Below are 18052 nucleotides of genomic sequence, written 5' to 3' on the forward strand. Positions count from 1 at the left end.
ATTAATATGAGTAATGATCTTATGAGACCCTCTCACACCTATGTGTGTAAGACTCCAAAAGATTACTATTAAATTTAACACGGATCTCTAGAAAAGTCGAATTCCACATCCATGTGATAACGTTTTTAGAGATCTGTGCTAAATTTAATAGTGACCTTTTAAGGTCCTATGTACATGGGTGTGGGAGGGTTTCACAAGGTCATTTCCGTATTAGTATATAGGGCATACAAATGTTTATGTGGCATTCCCCCAAGGTGTAGATTTTCAAAACAAATAGGGAAATTTACTACATTCCTATTTTATTTTAAAATTTTTAAAATAGTCTCATAGTTCTGTAGGCATCCTACTTGGGCTAAGGGGACATCCAGGTATCTGCAACCCTAAACCTTAGGGCCCAGACCTAACCACTTTCCCATGTTAAAAACCAAATAGCGAAATTTACAACCCTAAACTTTAGATCCCCCTCCCCCCAAAAAAAAAAAAAAAAGCCAAAAAAAAGCAACACCCCATCCCAATCATTATCCGTCCTAATACCATGGACCCTCAAAAGTCACCCAAATTGGGCCCAATTTGACTTCAAATTAGAGGGGCGCTCATAAGCTTTTCAAGAGTCTAAGAATCAATCAAATTCAATACATGATTTTAAAAGTTATGACCCAAATAAGTGTGCTTGCAAAAAAAATCCATTTAGGTCCCTTATTTGTGACTATGCCAAAGCTGCACAAGACCTTAGTAAAATTGCGTGGAGTGAGTTTGTTAAGGTTTCAAAAAATATTGGACGGCCCCTTGGCATCCAGTTTAGCCTAGGGTGCCGAGGACCTTAGACACCCTGAAGTGACAAATTTTCAAAAATGTATATATAGCATGTCCAAATAAAGTATTGAGGGATCAAACTTATGAGTCACACTATGAAATTGTAGCAGATTGCTATTGAGCAATGACTAAGACATGAAGCAAGTGTATCATATCAGTTTAGATTTATGTCAGGGAGGTCAACTATTGAGGCTATTTTTCTATTTAGTCTATTGATTTAGAAGTTCAAAGATAGGGGTGGCACTCAGGTTGGGTCGATCTGAAGACTCAATGGATCAACTTGAATTGTGTCTGGGAGCGGGTCCAAAATTTGTACCCTGTGGTTTGGGTTTGGGTCTGGTATCAGTCTAGATTGGATCCCTATCGGGTCGGCTTGGGTCGTGTTCAGGTCCAAATGACTTGGACCCGGGAGGTATGGGTCCACGTGGGATCTTATCGAGCCAGGTTCGGGTTTGGGTCAACCGAACCCATTGACACCCCTATTCAAGGATATTAGAAAAGGCCTCTACATAGTCTTTATTAGTTTAGACCTCCATGCAATTATAACGAGTTTAACCCACCTCTTCGACCCTGGGCAAATCCTAAATGCCCTAATATCTAAGTGTCCCCTAGAATAGAGCGGTCCACCCCCACCTTGAACGCTTCTCCTACTCTAACAAAACACCGATTGTCGCTGCTCAGAATTCCAAAGACAATGGAACGGTCCCTCCACATCGACTACTTTTGACTCGGACCCAATCCGTTGTGCCGAGCCTATAAGCGTGGCTTATAAGTAGGTCCACGGTCTTTTCTTCTATTTTTCTTTTACTTCTCTTTATTTTATGTAGTGCATTTCTTGTTCTCTTTCCAAACGCCTTTCCAAAACTCTTTCATGTTTTCAAAAAGTCTTTCTGGCATTTATTTTCCATTTTCTGGTCATTTTTAGCTGGCGCGTTGGACTACAAAGGAAGAGACCACCAAGTCGTATCTTTCGTGGACATAATTTGATGGAATCCTTTTATTCTACCCCCTAATCACTGGATTATAAACAAGAATTAAGGCGGAGAGGTCCCTTGTCATCTGGTGCAACTGCCCTAGGTTGTAAGATGAATGTATTATTTTTTTATTTAATTAATGAAAATTTCGGAAGTAGGGGCCTTCTACCCCACCGACTTACGAAAAACAAAACTCCCTTGTCATCTCGCCCCAAATTCAGGTGTAAATGGTTTTATATTTTACACTTTTCACTTTTGAATGGATATAATGTATTTTAATTTTATTTTTGGTTCTATACATTAGATTAAGCTCAAATTTGGTAAGTTTATATTTTTCACTATCACCGGCCCATAAAAAATTTAAACAAGAGTTTAAAGTAAAAATATCAAAATACCCCTAAATATTTTGGAAATATTTTGTTTATTTATTATTTTAAATTATTTTTTAATATATTTTATAGGTGTGTGATGATAAAAACTATGAACATACTGTATTTGAGTTAAATCTGATATATAGAAAAAGAGATCAATTAAAATAATATGTTCCTAAAAAATGGGATTTGAATGGAAAATTTGAAATATAAGATACTATTTTAAATTCCAGGAATTAAAACAATTTTTTTTAATAAATTTCTAACCAAAAATTACGGCCATGTTTCGGGGGAAGTCGTTCAAAAATGAAAATATGCATCATACAATAGTTACGGGAACGCATGATAAAATCTTTTAGAATATCAATATAGGTGAAATGGGTTCTAAAAGATTTTCTTATGCGTTCTTACGTATGAGAAAATCTTTTTGAATATCAATATAGGTGAAATGGGTTCTAAAAGATTTTCTTATGCACTCTTGTGACTATTGAGATAGTTTTAGAGGAATTATAAATCTTTTAGAACCCATGGTCGTGTGTATTTTGAATTATAAAAGATTTAGAACTATGGTCGTGTGTATCTTAAAATATTCTAAAACGTATTCAAAATACACACGACCCTGGTCGTGTGCAAAGGAAGGGAAATATTCTAAAAGATTTTCTTATGTTCATGTGAGGGTTGAGATAGTTTTGGAAAAATTATAAATCTTTTAGAATATCCATCAAAATACATACGAACATGAGAAATTCTTTTATAATAGCCATCAAAATAGCTGGGCACTATAATGAACAGATCTTCATCATATGGTTAAGAATGCATATCACCATATGAATTTTAATATTTTTTCTAGAAATCGAATCATAATGAAATGTTAGACGTGTGTACTAAAAATTAGGACGCACAATTAAAAAATATTTTTTAAAATATAAAATGATCAAAATGCCCCTAAAAATAATGGGGGTAATTTGATCATTTTAAGTTATTGAAATTTTTTTTTTTTATATTTTTATATGGTGCACAATAGTGTTAGATATACACACCCAAAATTTCATTTTAATCATTTATAGAAAAAAAAATCTAATGGTTGAAATTTTACCTATATTACTATTCAATATAGTTATCCAGCTATATATATATATATATATATATATATATTTTTTTTTTTTATATTGTCGTTATTACAAAATTAATTTTTGGTTTTCGTTATTACATATATGTCGTTTTTTTAATTCCATAACACTTTAAAAAAAGAACAAAGAACAAAAGAACTGCCTATTTTCATGTTTTTTAAAAACTAAAATATTTAAAATTTAAGAAATTCATGTTGTTGAAAACCCGAATTTATTATAGAGAAAAAAAAAAAATTTGGGATAGCTAAACCTCACGTCATTGTGGCGGCCAAACGAGCGTAGAGGATCCAAACCCTAAATCTGGTTAGGGTCTTTAGTCTATTTGTTCTCGTTCCATTTCATAATGCATTCACCGTGCTCTCTCTCACACATCCAATCTTAGGTGAGCCCTACTATTCCAAATCGTGTGAGAAACACTAAGGATCCAATATAACCTGCAATTTACCACCACAAATTTGTTTTCTGATAAGCTTTGCATCGTCCAAATCAATGAATAAGAAAGACTACATGACTTTTAATCAGACGGATTTGCACTATTCGCTAATCTTTCAACAGATTTGCAGGCTTCCTTGATTGAAGCAACCAGGTCCTGCAGCTCCTCAATATTGCACACAAACCCTAGTTTCGCCTTTTCTCCATTAATCGTCTCCAAGTTGATAAAATAAGACAATTCATTGAAGTTACAGTGGTCGATCCTCCAATCCACACTGGAAACCCTAGAGATCGAGTCAAGACCCGCCAACTTTGACATAATACTTCTTAGATGAGCCCTATTTTCTTCGAATACATGAATCAGTATCTTTGCAACTTTGTTCAGATAGGCCGCACTAGCTTATGAGAAAGGAGACAGAATCTTGCAGAGAAGCTTCGAGAAAGAGGGAGATGAGTAAGAGTAGTCCATCTTAAATGATAATAAAAAATAAAAAAAATATCCTATTATCCTTTATTTGTAACTTTTATATCTTATTAGATTCAAAAATTAAAAATATTACTTAAGAAGAAAAAAAACTCCATCTTTTCTATCTTCAAACCCCCCCAAATCCTTTTGATAATGTATTATTAACCTCAACAACTTATAAAATAATTCTATTTCTCTCTCTAAAATTTCATCCCTCTCACACATCATCGTCTCTCTCTCAAAACTCCATCTCTCTAAAACCCAAACTCCATCTCTCTCTCACATCATCATCTCTCTTTCTATCTCAAACTCTATCTCTCCCTAAAACTCAAACTCCATGTGTTTCTTTGTCTAAAACCCAAACTCCATCTCTCTATCTTTAAAACTCTATCTCTCTCACACATAAGAAGGTGTGCTCGTGTACGAGCTCGAGTTAAACTTCTTGGCTGGTAAACTCATCGAGAAGTAAAGAGAGAGAGATGGAGTTTGAATATGGTGTCATTTTAGTATTTGTTTGGGTCAAAAATTTATGATCAAAGTGATTCAACGGATTGTAAGATAGAAAAGATGGAAACATTTTGCTTACAAGTAATATTTTTAATTCTTGGGTCTCATGAGATATAGAAGTTAAAAATAGGAGATAAGGAGATATTTTTCCAAAAATAAATTAGTAAATTTGATTGATCAAAAACTTGAACAACCGAAATTTAAAAAATTTCGGTTTTAAAAAAACTGAAAATGAATAGTTTCATCTTTTAAAAAAAATTGTTATGAAGTTAAACAATGGGCATATGTGTAATAACAAAAAGTATTAGGTATTTTTGTAATAACAAAAAATAAAACAGATATTTATGTAAATTTCCAAAAAATAAAACTAAAAGATATGAGTAAAAAGTAGAATAGATAATCTCAGATAATTTTTTGAAGGGTGCACTTGGCATACGGATGCATCCGTATGTGTAGAGGTAAGTTGCACCTTCAAATTTTGTCATGGTATATAATTTTGATGTAAAATATTTTTAGGATTATCTCAAAATCTATTTTTATATCTAATTATATAATTTTAAAATTTAAAAATAGTTAAAATCAAGTAGATCTATAAACATATGAAAATCTTGAAAATAGACAATGTAGATATTACGTTGTGAAATGCACTATTTCTGAGACTTAAAATCTTTTTATTTTTCATAGTTATACATCTCGATGTCGAGATGATCAATTAAAGGGTTTTTCAACATTAAAATTATCTTTTTCGATGGATTTTTTAGGGGCATCCGTAGTTCTACATTATAACGTAGCATCCTTATATAAACGTTTTCCTTTTTGAAAACATTGGTATCCCAATTTTTATATTTTGATACGTCTGTTTATTCCCATTCACACATCACTGTTTAATGGGGACAAATTTGTCTTAGATACACAAATGATCAAATTACAACTCCTAATCACTGTTTAATGGGGACAAATTTGTCTTAGATACACAAATGATCAAATTACAACTCCTAATCACTTTCTATTTTATCAATATGCGTTTTAACTTCTGCAACAATTGGGATGTTTGGTTTGCATGAAATATGTTGATGATATAAAGCTATTTACATATGTAAACATTTTACATAAAGCTATTTACAGATCCAAACAGTTTATAGAAAAAAGTTTCTCAAGCCTAGTTTTTTCCATGTTTAGTAAATACGTCTTGAAAACCCTGTGTAATCGATTTTGTATGTTTCGTAACTTGTTTTGTAAACAGTATTCCAAAAAACCTTGAATGAAATAAACCAAAGTTGTAACAGATATATACGTGGCCATCACAAAATAGAGGGTTTTGGGGCTTTAAGTAATTGAGAGAGAGAGAGCTACGTTGGCAATTTTTCTCTCTCTACCCAAAACCCCCAATATCTTTGCCAAAATTTTGGCAACTTCTAGGGAGGATTATGGCCATCAATCCACCTAAGCAAGTTTATTATACTATTTTTTTGATTTGTTTGTATTTGGAAAAATGAAAAATAGATTTTTTATAGATGAAAAATATTCCACAGCTTTATGGTAAAAATATTTTCTTGAAGTTTTCTTTATCTTTATATATTTTTTTGATTGTTCCATATTTTTCTCTATTTGTTTTTATAATTTTTTTGTATTTTTTTATTTTATTTTATGGTTGTGAGTTGTGACTAGTGAACCGGTCTAGTCCAACCACCCCGGTGCCCTCATCGGTTTGACCACCGGTCCGATCTTAATATTTGTTAAAAATTAAGTCAATTGGGAATTGGTTTTCACAGGAAGTTGCTCAGGTGAGGAGCTGCTTTCATCTGTAATGGGCCATATTGTTCTTTTAATTTGTTTAGAGCGTTAACGGTGGGAATAGAGCCTAGGATGTTATGTTGATGGAAAAGGCTATTCCATGGTAAAAAGTTTCATATGGGGTGTTTTTTCACCTGTATTTTTTGCGAACGAAAGATACGTAATTTAGGGTTTATATGAAAACAGTTACGTGGTGACTCCTTTCCCGCGAACCAAACATACCCTCTTTCTAACAAAATCGGCATGTTAGCATGTGTCCCACACATTTACAGTGGAATTCATGCAATAATAGATAAGTAGAGGAAGCAATCCAAACATAATTAATTTTCTTGATGAGTTTCATTGAATCAACCTGAACTGCTTTCTGAGTTTGTCATAGAACAGTCCATTCTTTTCCCATGTGTTTGAATGGATCTTCAAAGCCCATACATTTGTTCTTCAGGATGAAGAACCAAAGCAAGCTTTATGCATTGTTTTCTAATAGAATCGATTGAGAGAGAGGCTCTTCATGGAGAATGGCGTACCCATCTAGAGCTCCATCTAGGGTTTTATGAGCAGCATTGTGAACTTGGAAGCCACCATCTGAGAGATGCTATGGAGCTTGGGATCGATGTTTTGTGCAGATTTTTCCTTAATGTTGATGTTGCTGGCCGTAGGATTTGAACCCAATACTTTATTAATTCAATGATCAGGTTATTGTGTGGACCTTAATAGCACCAAAATCGCAACATCTGCACGGTCTATTTAATTTGGACATTGCAGGTCTGGCATGATTATCAATACAATGGAGCCAGAATTGATATGCACCATCCAAATTAAATAGACCGTGTGGGTTTTTACAACAATATATGTGGCCCTGACGAGTTGGACTTGGGTTTGAGTGGTAAGCAGTTGAAATTAGCAATGGTGCATCTCAAGTTAATTTCTACTACTAAACTACCCAAAAAATGAAGAAAGGAAAACAATAAGTGTGGCCCTGAGGCATATGACATTTTTCTTTAATTTGAAGTGCAATCAACAACATGAACCATTTGCATTTATGGTATAGTTGAAGTTGAAGAGAAAAATCTTTTGGGTTATATACTAAGAGACCATTTACCGTCGTTACAAAGAGATCACAAATACCTCTAGCCATCCGATTTCAAATTATATCTTTTGAATTGTGTCATGAAGTTCGTGATTTTTTTCCTTTTTGGATTTTAACCCTAGTCAATAACACACTCATAAGCACCCAATTTGAAATCAGATAAACAAGAGTGATTGTCACCTACTTGTACCACTAATTAAAGAGTGTGTTTTCCATAAGGTTGCAACCTTAAACAATCCAATTAAGGTGCAGCTTCAAAATTGACCATAATATATAATTTTGATATAAAATATTATTAGGATTATCTCAATATATATTTTTATATCTGATTATAAAATTTAAAACTCCAAAAAATAATGTAAACTCCAAAAATGGTTAAAATTAAGCAGATCTATAAATATATGAAAATTTTGAAAATGAACGGCCTAGATAATATGTTGTAAGATGCACTATTTATGGGACTCAATATCCTTTTTTTTTTCATAATCATACATCTCGATGTCAAGATGCTCAATTAGAGGGCTTTCCAAGATTAAAACAATATTTTCTGATGGATTTTGTGATGTGCATACGTAGTTCTACATTTTAAGGTTGCAACCTTATATAAACTTTTTGAATAATAAAATGCCTCTTTGTATGCTTTCTCATATCTTTTTGTGTGCATGCTCTTTGGGTGAGCTGGTTTTTCGACCCTGTTTGATAATTTGAGAGCATAGAATGTCGATTTTGAGGTAGAAATATCAAAGAAGCTAAAGAGAAAAACAAATAAGGGGAGAACAATGAGAGATGGAAGAGAGAGAGATAGAGCAGGCAGAGGTTGGGAAGAGACTGGTAGAGCAAAATGAGAATGAGGGGATTGTGTAACTTTGGGAAGAAACTGGTAGAGCAAAATGAGAATGAGGGGATTGTGTAACTGGTAGAGATAAGAGAGGGCAATATGAGGACTATCTGGACTATGGAAAGTGGCTCCTAAGAAGTGTGTAATATTGAAATCTTAAAAGAGATTAAAAAAGATGGAAATCAATATATATTGTATGCGCCATAAGATCATAGTCATAACCATATTATACACTTCATCACTTTGCAATCAATTGGTTGTGACCATATATTAAACTAATTGAAATCCTCTACCCTCCCCATCACCGCCCAACACAGTTAATAATTTTATCATCATGTAGTTATGGTGGTCATATAGGTTATATTATATACAGGAGATGACGGGAAAGGAGTTGGTGTCGTGGTAGTAGCACCCCCACACTTTAGTCACCACGTTGTGGTTTTCATTCCTATTGATACCATCCAAATTACACCTTTAAAAAACTAACTCTTATAAACTATTTGAAAAAATAGGTAGGGGACTGTTTTCCCTAATGAATTACCCACACTAACACTTTCAAACCTTCAAAAAAATTAACTCCTAAACTATTTGAAAAACCGGGCAAGCGTCTGTCTTCCTTAATGAATTACCCACACTAACACCTTCAAAAAAAAAAAAAACACTAACTCCTTGGAGACGGTCCATTGTAACCGCTTAGTATTGCAGAGAGAGAGGAAGATAGAGAGATCCATGTCAAAGTTAATGATGATCCTTTGGGATCCTACCCAAATGGATGGGAGAGGGTCCCATAAGATCATTTCTCATAAAAGAATTGTGTTAACTAACTCACCAATAATCCAAAGGCAAAAAATATAACCATGTTACCATCAAGGAATAGGCTTGAAACTTAAAAACTCTCGGTACTTTAAAAAATATATAAAAAAGTACTAAAAAGAACATCCAATCTTTCAAGCTTAGATAGAGAGAATTTGTTCAGTTGCCCATCTTTGAATAAATACAAATCTCACATGTCTTAAACTAAAATATAATATTCTTTATTTTTCTTACCTTGAATGGGGACTTAGTCCGTTCTCAAATTCAAAACTTTTCATCATTAGCTTTTACGTACAGTATTACATTATTAAAGCGTAAAGTCCTTTCTTTTCAATATTTCTCCATTATTAGATTGCCTGCCTTTCACATTGTGTGCTATATTTTCTAGTCTTGCTGGTACCGCCTAGACCCTATAAAAAAAAAGCTAACTCCTTCATCTATATGAGACGGGTAGGAACTTGTCTTTCCAAATGAATTACTCAAAAATATGATAAATCTCAAAACGCAGATTAATCACTGTGTATAGTCTATTTTAATGTGAATATATAGGTAAAACCATCTACAATGACAAAATTTACATTAGATACATTTCTTATTTTGTACAATATCAATCACTATCATATTATTAATTAGGGTAAGGTTTGTATAAGATATCAACCTTATATTATTAAAATAAGATGCACCTCAAAACTATGTCGAAAATACAATTTCGGTGCCGCAAAGTGTTGCGATGATATGAAAATCTATTATTGCTCCAATTATGAAATTTAAAGTTTAAAAAATGGTGGCGATCAAGCAGATAAAAAAGCACATGAAAATCTTGAACATGGACTATCCAAATAATGTATTGAAAAATAAACTATTTTTTAAAACTAAAAATCCCCATTTTTTTATGTCTATGAATCTCCAAATCAAAATGACCGTTTTGGGGGTTTTATAGATTAAAAACAACCTTTTCCAGTGGGTTCTTTAAGTGTACCGGACAATATAAGATTTACACCTTATGTAAACTTTTTTCTCTTAATTATGTAATGTCATAAACCACGTGAAGCGCATGTGCTGTCCCATAGTAGAAATCATATAAAAAAGGTCCAAGCTTTTATGTGCTTGTCTCATTAGAGCTATGTCAAGTAGTGTTTGATGTGGACCTTGTTGCACCAAGCATAAAACATTATACGATAGTCGGATAATTGTCTCCATCGGATTATAATGGCAAGGCTATGCTTTAAGTTGTTGATGCATAATGTTTTTTGTTTTTTTTTTTTTTAGTAAACGGTTTTTAACATTGATTGAAATTTACCAAAAGTCCCCCAAATCCCACCTATTCTCCGGTTCTTTTTGTTGTTTTTTTTCTTCCCAAATGTTTATTTGTTAAATCCATACTGGTCTGATTTGGAATCATCCGAGTTAGATAGACCAAATTGGACTCGGAGCATGGCAATTAAGGGATGAACTCCAACTTTTGAAAACAATGAAATTACATGCCAGGCGTCTCATAAAAATAAGGGTGTAGTTTCCATATGGTTGCATCCGTAAACAATCCCACTATGTAGCACCTTCAAATTTTATCATAATATATAATTTTGATATAAAATGTTCTTGAGATTATCTTGAAATCTATTTTTATATCTAATTATAAAATTTTAAATTTTAAAAATAGTTAAAATCAAGTTAATCTATAAACATATGAAAATCTTGACAATGGACGGTGTAGATAATATGTTGTAAGATGCACTATTTTTTAGACTCAAAATCTTTTTAATTTTCATAGTCATACATCTCGAAGTCGAGATGATCCACTACAAGGTTTTTCAACATTAAAACAACCTTTCCGATGGATTTTTGAGGTGCATCCCTAGTTCTACATTATAAGTATAAGGTTGTAATCTTATATAAACCTTTCCCTAAAAATAATATTTGTGCTTCTTTTCTAATATTTTATCATTAATCTTTTGCTAAACTAAATCTGTGGTGCTGCAGTTTCCTTATGAACCAGAGTAATTAGATCTTCTAATAGAATTATGATCATATACATGCTCCCATGGGCTGTGGTTTCTGGAAAGGAAGTTTAAAACCCAAACAACACAAACTAGTATAGTCCTTTTGAAATACCCTCAATTCCAACATATTTATATGTAAAATACTCTATTTTTCATTTAAGGAGAGTATATAAAGAGACCATTTACTTTTGATAAAAGGATGTCACAATCATTTTCGTCTGTCGGATTTTAAATCAGATGGTTATAAATGTGTCATTGACTAAATTTTAATTTCAAAAAAAATTTCTCGAACTTTGTGCCACAATTCAAGTTGTTCAATTTGGAATCGGATGGCGTGAGGTATTTGTGACATCCTTGTAACAAAAGTAAACAGTCTCATAGTATATAATCCCTTTCACTTATACTTAGATGCTCATTTAGATTGCACTTTCTAAGATAGCATGGTTCTCAAGATTTTATTTCTGATCCTTCCAATCGAATTTTCAAAACCTAGACATGTTTTGTTTATGCTTGGAGTAGTTATCTTCCTTTCACGGTTTATGCATGTGATCCTCTTTCATGTTTGCTATTTTGATGGTTACAAACATTAAGCAAGTAGGCTCTCACTTATAATTATATAAGCAGGCTTGCTTCATGTAATTATACAGTACTCAAACCTTCTACAAGCCTTTCAAAATTGAAGAGTGTGATGGTTTTTCCTTATTATCAAAAGGAAATATATACGACAAGATAATCTACTTTTGGTATAAAGCAGTCACAATCATTATTGACTGTCAAATAAAATGTGTCGATGCTTAGGCACAAAGTATGAAATAAAATTTATTGAACTACATGATACACTTTAAGCTGCCGGCTTTCACATCCATTAGTAAAAGTGATTGTGATCTCTTTATACTAAAAGTGAATAGTCTTATGGTGTGAAATCCCTTTACAAGTTATTCATACATGGTATTTTAATGAAAAAATTTATTTTCAGGTAAAGCATAAAATTTAACAAGGAGAGCTTTCTTATGTCAAAGTAGTAAGGCTGCCCGAATTCAAACTTAGAATTTATTCAAACCAATAGAAAAATCTAAAACCTTCCCCCTCGACGTTTTTAGGTCAAATTATTTGGCAAGAATACTTAATTTTGTTAAGCAAACAAGAATTACCGAAACCTCGAGACAAAAATATCTAACACTTGCAAACTCTCCAAATGTGCACCGCTCTTAGCTAAGCCACTTACAATCTCATTTGCCTCTTTGTAAATACATGTAAACATCTAAATGTTCACAAAGGTCCATAATCTGCATCCAAATAGATTTCAACTTTTAAGGTGGTTTAGCTATCTTATTACACCAATTAATGACATTTAGAGAATCGCCTCGGACAAAATAAAATTATCTGCAGTGTCTTGTAAAGAAACATAAGAGTCTTTGACAGGGACTGCTCGCATCCTGAAATTTCAGCACACAATCCCAAAATAAAATCAATCATCTCCCTGGGAATAAGATAATCATCAAACTTCCACATAAATAATGGTGGTCCCATCTACATGGGTTGGTCTCATTATAGTGCATAATTTCAGCACGCTAATTCTATGCATGGACTCAAATGTCAACATAGTGAGCCGGTTGTGTCAACAAACCATTAGCCCCTTGGAACTAGAAAAGAAAACATGTGTCGGGAAAGGGCTTAGGTCATGGTGGTAGCACCCCCACATCAAGTTACCACGTTGTGATTTTCGATCCCACTGACTCCACCTACACACTTTCAAAAAGCTAACTTCTAATCTATTTAAAAAAAAAGGGTAGGAGTTATCTTCCCTACTTAATTACTTAAAAATAAATAAAAAAGGTGTGGTTTCTGTTAGGTTATAACCTTAAACACTTCAAATAAGGTGTACCTCCTAATTTTATCGTAACATGTAATTTTGGTGTAAAAAATTCTTAAAATTATTTCAAAATCTATTTTCATATCTAATTATAAAATTTTAAACTCCAAAAATGGTTAAAAGCAAGTAGATCTATAAACATATGAAATCTTGAAGATGGACGGTCTAGATAATTTATTGTAAGATGCATTATTTCTGGGACTCAAAATATTTTTTCTTTAATATTCATACATCTCGATGTTGAGATAATCAATTAGAGGGTTTTTTCACATTAAAACAACTTTTTTCAATGGATTTTTAAGATGAACATTTAATTTTACATTTTAAAGTTGCAACCTTATATAAACTTTTTCTAAAAAAAAAAAAAAAAAAAGGAAGAAAAACTCATGTTTCTTGCATTTTGGCAAAAAAACATTTCATAATGATATTAGTTGGTTGTAGTGCAATGATCATATGTCTGCACTACATTTGATGTCTGATAATAGGTCTCACCCGGGACTAAGAGTTGATGACTTTTGCCCGAGCTTTATATCCCTTTGAATTTCTAGGAATGAATTACTGCATATTTGGCTTTTTTTGAAAGAATTCCATGATGCTCTACATGTTCTTTTCACCATCACTCCCATTATTTTGATTTTGGTCCATGATCCCAAAACGTGCACGCCATCGGAGATGAAATATCAGGCCAACCTTTTTTTTTTTGTTAAAGTAGGGGGTCCAAGGTTTCAATCTTTGAACCGGATTTTTGGTTGGGCGATTATATTATAAATTTATGTGCAAATGTTTGAATGCATCCATGCATAGATGTTTACACATGGCAAGAGTGAATATGTCCATATATGTTTCTCGATTATACATAAAAAGAAATTGTAAATATGCATGCTAGCATGTGCACACATACATGCTTTGCATATGTATGGTGCATGCATGCACCAGCATATAAATAAAAAGAATACAAAGAAAAAGCAGGAGTACGCCGGTCTATTTAAGTAAAAAAACAAGGCTGTCCAATGCTGTAAATATCAAATTGCAACTAAACAAAAAAATAATATCACTGTGCCAGTCCAACATTTGAAACATCAGACCAACCTAAAATAGGGAAGAGGCCTACAATATAGTTGACCGACATTTGGGACATTGAACAACCCAACTCTAAAGTGGTATGATGTTTTAACCATCGGATTGACCTCTAATTGACCTCTAGGCCCCCTGATATCCCTATAGTTGAAGGAAATTAAAAAAAAAAAAAAAATGGTGGTCTAATGTTACTAATATTGGACCAAGTAAAAAAGTGAGAAAACAAGACCACGTAAATTGTGGAAAAAAATGGAGTATTCCGTAATAACATACACATTCCATTATGTTTCCATAATTTTTCCTTTTTACTTTTTCTAAGCTTTTCTAATTTTTTCTTGGATTCCCCCTAAATCCCCACCTCATAAGCCCCCATGTTAATTTTAATTTAATGATAATTTTTTAATGGATCAATAGATCGATCCAAATTGATGAGCTAATGATCTATACAAATATGTGTGGTGGATGATCAGACGCCACTGATCTAATTTTTGAGACACTAATCCTATCAGAGGGTATAACAATTCTAAAAAATAAGGTGCGGTTTGTATAGAGCCAAGGCACTAAACAATCAAAGTACTGCGCACCTTTAATTAGTGTCGAGAAATGTGGTTTCAATACTGTAAATCTTTGTGATAGACTTAAGATATATTTTCAACTTTAATTATAAAATTTAAAGCTTCAAACTAGTGTAGATAAGCAGATCTATGAAAACTGGAATTTCTTGAAAATTGCCGGCTTAAAAATGCCTTACAAGATGCATTATTTCCAAAACTTGAAATCCATTTTTTTCTCATGTCCATTCATCTTGATGTTGAGATGATCAATTTGAGGATTTTTTAGCATCAAAACAACCCCTTCTAGTGAAATTTTTGAGGTGGGCTCTAATTTGATTGTTTAAAACCTCAGCTCTATATAAACTTTTTCTTAAAAAATATGCTTTGTCATTATTGTAACAACTCCAAAATACCTATAGAATTTTCCCCTTTCAATTTTTTCACCTCAAAGTAAAGTGTTGGCACAAGAGATAATACTAGGACTCCTATTCTTAAAAGATCTAGGGGCTAACGAAAGCCTATATGATCCTAGAACTCCTATTCCTTGATCTTTTAGGAATAGTAGTCCTAGGATTTATCTATAGAATTCTAGGTTTGACGTTGACTATAATTCAGAATTTTAGGATCCTATAACTCCCTGTATGTCTAAAATTTCATCCTCTAGGTCAGCATCACAATATTTAGATAGACATAAAGGTGAAGGAGGGCCATAAGTCAGTACCAACCTTCCTAAAGCTTTTAGAAGGTAAAAAAGGTGTAGTAACACATACTGCATAATTGGGCCCAGTGCCTTTAGTGAAGTGGTCTAAATCAATTAACGATAGGTGGCCCCAGACTACTGATACAAATATTGGGTTATTAAAATTTTATTTTATTTTTTAGTGAACTAATTTTTTTTAGTGAATAGGATAATGCGTGAGTTGTTTAGTGAATTGGGTAGTGTGTGAGTTATTTTGGGGATATGGTTGGCTTTAATATTAGCAGATGATCAAGTTGGTTTTAAAGAGATAGATCTTAATTAAATTTAGTTATGATAAGGCTTACTTATGATGGTTTGATAAGAGAGACGTGAGTTTGAGATATAGAGATTATTTTTGTGGGTTTTATTTATTTACTTCTTATTTAAACTTGAGATCTTTCTTCTTTGTAAACAAATAATTAGATTTGAGTAAAGAATTTGGGTATTGTGAAAAGATCTTTTGAGGTAGACTGCCTTGCAGACCTAGAGAGGATATACTCTCTCATCCTTTATTATTATTTTTATTTTAACTATTTCTTCTATTATCTTTCCTACATCAGTTGGTATCAAAGCAAATAAGATTCGTCAATCACAATGCCGCCGAAACTTGCTCTTACACTAGAGGAAATATTGCCGCAAATTATAGAGTTTGTGGGTCAACAAATTAAGGAGAGCATGAACACAGCCACGGAGGGTGAGGGTATCCGAAGAGACATAAGCGAAAATAAACAGTGAGTGCAATGATTGGAGAATACTATTATTCGAGAAGAAGGTGCTCGCAACTAAGATCCGATACCAAATTTCGTTGTAGAGATGATTCGAGACCCATGACTAACTAGGGATGCCAATTCAGAATGTGACGATCACATTGTGATGCACGAACCACGATCTAAGGAGCATCCACATGATATTGGTATTTAGCTTGATCTTCCCAAGTTTTACGACGGGAACTTAAAAAAAAATAAAATGAAATCACGATTAAGCTCGAGATTTCATTGTTCTACTCCGAGATGAGCATGAAGTATTTGTTTAATCGGTTTATTGAAGAAAAAATGCAAAGGCACATGGTTGGACTACATCATCAATTATTTGATTGGCCTCTACATAGTGTAAGCTCAAGGTCGAGCTTCTTCCAACCCCGGGAAAATGATGCAAATAAAAAATAGGTTATTAAAAATTTATTTTATTGTTAATAAATTAATTTTTATTTTAGTGAATAGGGTAGTGTGTGAGTTGTTTAGTGAATCGAGTAGTGTGAGTTATTTTGGAGATACGAGGTTTAAGTGGGTTTTAAAGAGGTAAATATTAATTAGGTTTAATTAGGATACTACTTACTTGAGATGGTTTGATAAGGGAGACAAGTTTTGAGGTGGTTCGATAAGGGAGTTATGAGTTTGAGAGAAAGATAGAGAGATTATTTTGTGGGTTTTATTTTATTTCTTATTTAAAAAAGAGAATTTGGTGATTAAGTAAATAATTGATCTTCTGAAAAGATATTTAGGTTGGATTTTCTTGCAGACCCAGAGAGAGGGGTTGTTCTCTCACCCTTTATTATTATTATTAGTTCTTTCCTCTATCTTCCGTGTATCAACTACTCCCCACTCCCATAGCTGACGACATTATAACCTAGTTTGGACTTCTTTTAGGGTTCCAGTTATTTTTATTTTTCATTTTTTTGGTCAAATTTGGGTAGACCTAGACTAACTCAGATAAATTTGATCGTTTCAGAATTTCTAATGATTTATTAGGGATTGTGGACTATGGACTATAAGTTCTTGTATGGTAGGGTTTTACATGCTAGTATTGTCCCTATGGTTCAAGGCGAATTTGACTCTTCCACAACGGCATTACCATAAGTCGAGTTTTCCTTACAGGATGGTTTGATTGAATCCTCTTGTCTTGGCTCTTCGTCCCACTTAATGGGTTCAATAGGACATCTGCTAAAGGAGGAGCAGGTGACCCTTAAAGGATTTCTATTTGGGCTCTTTAGGTGATGGAGAAGTTCAGTCTATATTTGAAAGAATGAACGAGCTCAGATCCTGTACCTCTTGGTCTTCTTCCATTGTGGGTATATCTTTTCTGATACCTTGTGAATTCCTATGGAATGGTTTGTTCTTCATAAGGGATTTGAATTATTGACCTGGGGCTAAAGCAATCCTCATCATTGAGGTTTTAAAAACCCCTAACCCTAGGTGACTTAATGAGGTTGTGCTTGTCTTGATGTTCATGTAATGAATTTTTCTCTTCTTGTGCCTTAAGTCCATATTAGGTGATCTTCTGGCCTGAGTAGAATTCTTATTTCATTAGTCTTAATTAGGTCAATCTCTATTGTTATTAGGGAGACCGAAGTCATCTCTTCCTCCTTACCTAACTGAGCGATGTTATCCAAGATAGGATTAGCAGAGATGTCCTCTTCCCGGATAGGGGTGGAAGTAGTTTCTGCTTTGCCTTTGAGGCTCGTAATACCTTCATCAAATAGGTCTTGAATCTTATGCCTAAAGCTAGGCATTGCTCAGTTTAATGGGAGTGATTTTTAGGTCACTCACACCACTGTGACAACTCTGATAAGAGGTGGAGGAATCCA

Source organism: Amborella trichopoda, chromosome 6, assembly GCF_054954075.1.
Source record: "Amborella trichopoda isolate Santa Cruz 75 chromosome 6, AtrichopodaSantaCruz75HAP2 v2.0, whole genome shotgun sequence".
Classification (NCBI taxonomy): Eukaryota; Viridiplantae; Streptophyta; class Magnoliopsida; order Amborellales; family Amborellaceae; genus Amborella; species Amborella trichopoda.